Source organism: Gavialis gangeticus, unplaced genomic scaffold, assembly GCF_001723915.1.
Source record: "Gavialis gangeticus isolate Ggan-Ray unplaced genomic scaffold, GavGan_comp1, whole genome shotgun sequence".
Taxonomy (NCBI): domain Eukaryota; kingdom Metazoa; phylum Chordata; order Crocodylia; family Gavialidae; genus Gavialis; species Gavialis gangeticus.
Window position 1 is genome coordinate 61,251,257 of NW_017728995.1, and position 3,073 is coordinate 61,254,329.

The 3,073-nt window shown below is 49.2% G+C and overlaps 1 protein-coding gene across 2 annotated transcripts in view; it reads right to left on the reverse strand.

Moving 5' to 3' along the window:
• Nucleotides 1–3,073, reverse strand: part of ANKMY1 (ankyrin repeat and MYND domain containing 1) — a 79,245-nt gene that overhangs the window by 39,760 nt on the left and 36,412 nt on the right. The window lies entirely within an intron of this gene.

Sequence of the window (3,073 nt, forward strand, 5' to 3'; positions counted from 1 at the left end):
GGGAGCCCCATGAACCAAATGACAGTTGCATTGGCTCACAGGGCCAGACTGGATGTGCAAGGGGTCACTCTGGCTTGCAGGGTCAGAGCTAGTATATGCAAGGCTGATCTGGTGCTCAGGGTCAGATCCAGTGTGCACAGGGTTACTCCATGGCTAGATCCACCCCACAAACTGGTCCTGCACCACTCATCAAGCCTGTGGGGCTAGAAGGTTAAGCACCACTGGTCTAGAAGATTTCATAGATTTCACAGACATTAGGACTGGAAGGGACCTCGGAAGAACATCGAGTCCACCCCCCGCCCAAAGGGCAGGCAGTCAGCTGGGGTCATAGGTTCCCAGCAAGATAAGCATCCAATTTGCTCTTGAAGGTGTTCAATGTAGGTGCTTGAACCACCTCCAATGGCAGACTGTTCCAGACCTTGGGGGCTCGGACAGTAAAGAAAGTCTTCCTTTTGTCCAGCCTGAAACAGTCTTGTAGTAGTTTATGACCGTTCAACCTCGTCATCCCTTGGGGCGCTCTGGTGAACAAACGTTCCCCCAGATACTGGTGGTCACCCCTGATAAACTTATAGGTGGCCATCAGATCACCCCTGAGCCTGCACTTTTCCAGGCTAAAGAGCCCCATGGCTCTCAGCCTGTCATCGTAAGGTCTGTTTTCCTGACCTCTGATCATGCACGTGGCTCTTCTCTGGACTCTCTCAAGCTTCTCCACATCCTTTTTGAATTGTGGAGCCCAAAACTGGATGCAGTACTCCAGCTGCGGCCTCACAAAGGCCGAGTACAAGGGGAGAATGACGTCCCAGAATTTGCTTGAGATGCATCTGTGGATGCAAGCCAGTGTTTTGGTCGCTATGTGTAGCTATATTTATAAGATCATGGGTAGCTATATTTATGTCTAGGTCATTATATGGTCCCTATAACCACAGTATCACAGCTCACAAGCTAAAAATACGTAGTTACAGTACAGGACTTAAGTCATGATCACAAAGTGATGTGTGGCTTTTTAAACTGGAAATAGCTGAACAGTGCTAATAAAAATCAAATATCTACTTTTCATTAACTTTTTTTATGCATCCCCTTAAAATAACAAAATACACTCAAGCCATGCCAAGTAATCTTCTAACATGTATTTCTGACAGAGGGCAACCTTTTTCACATTAAGGAAATCGAGATTTGTAGAACACAACAAAACCCAAATTCAATGCAGCAAATGCAACGTATTTTAGCAGCAGCAGTGCAATACTTAAAAAGCTATATACATGCCTTCAGTCAGAGACACTGCATGCTGGATGGAGTATACAGCCCTGCAGCACAGACAATTATAACTGAATTTGCATTGTAAAGATCACTTTCACACAAACTAATAGGAAAGTTAGCCTCTCTGCTGCGGAGGAGGCTCTGCTCAGCTAGACTGGCTTACCTGCTCCATCGGGCTTTAAACTAAGCCCACCAGGGGACAGGGGGACTACCGCCACTGCTGGCCCGCTGAGCAACCCTTGCAAAGCCAGCAGGCCAAGGCACTTAAGAAAGCCTACCCCTGCCCCAGCCCTAGAGCAAGCTGTGGGCAAGGGAATGGCCCCCAAGGGGACACTTGCATACCTGTACATCAATGCCAGGAGCTTGGGGAATAAACAGGAGGAACTTGTCCTCCTGCTCAACACAAATAATTACTATGTCATAGGGATAATGGAGACCTGGTGGGACTCCACCCATGACTGGACCACAGGTATAGACAGCTGTACCCTGTACAGGAGGAATCAAGTGGACAAAAAGGGGTGGAGGTGTAGCTCTCTATGTCTAGGAGAGCTATGCGTCCCTACAAGCAGACAACTGGCATCCAGGGTGAATGATTAGAGACCCTCTGGGTTAAAATCCATGGGGAACACAGCACAGGAGATACAATGGTAGGAGTCTACTACAGATCTCCCTCCCAGAATCAAGAGATTGACCAGGAGTTCACCAAGGAACTGGATGAGGCTGCACGCTCCCAGTCCATGGCTGTCATGGGGGACTTCAACTACCCAGAAATCTCGTGGGAAAAGCACTCAGCCAAATCCAAACAGTCGCAAAGCTTTCTCACGTGCATGGATGAGCTCTGACTCAAGAAGTCTATGGGCCAACAAGACGCAAAGCACTGCTTGACCTGGTACTGGCAACCGGGGACGACCTAATCAGCAACATAATGATCGAAGGGAAGCTGGGTGACAGCAACCATGAACTAATCACCTTCACCATCCGCCGAAAAGCTGTCAAGTCAGTCAGGAGTACAGAGGTCCTTGACTTCAGGAGGGATGACTTTGACAAGCTCAGGAGACTTGTCGGTCAGGCCCTAAGGGACCATGACCTCAAAGGGAGGGGAGTCCAGGAAAAGTGGTTGCTCCTCAAGGGAGCAATCTTAGATGCACAAGCTAAGGCTATTCCATCTCAGAGGAAAGGCAGCAAGAGGGCACAGCAGCCCCCCTGGCTCTCCAAGTAACTAGCAATCCTCCTGCATCTAAAAAGACAGACCTACAAAGGATGGAGGACGGGATCCACCTCCAAGGAGGAATACTCTGCACTGGTTTGGACCTGCAGGGAGCAAACCAGGAAAGCCAAGGCTGCGACGGAACTCCAGCTGGCTACAAGTATCAAGGACAATAAAAAGTCCTTTTTTAGATATGTGAGGAGCCAGAAGAAAAGCAAGGGCAGGACTGGACCCCTGCTAAACCAAAAGGGAGAACTGACGACCTACACCCAGGAAAAAGCCAACTTCTAAATGGGTACTTTGCGTTAGTCTTTCACAAGTCCCATGGGATGCCCCTGCCCATTACTGCACAGGGATGCCTAAGTGAGGGTGGTTCCTTGCCCTCCATCAATGCTGACCTTGTGAAGGAACAGCTTGAGAGGCTGGACACCTTCAAGTCAGCCAGCCCTGACAATTTACACCCCAGAGTATTCAAGAAGCTGCTTAGCATCATAGCTCAGCCCCTGTCACAGATCTTCGAGAATTCCTGGCGCTCTGGTGAAGTGCCCAATGATTGGAAAGCCAACATGGGGCCTATCTTCAAGAAAGGGAGGAAAGTGGATCCGGCAA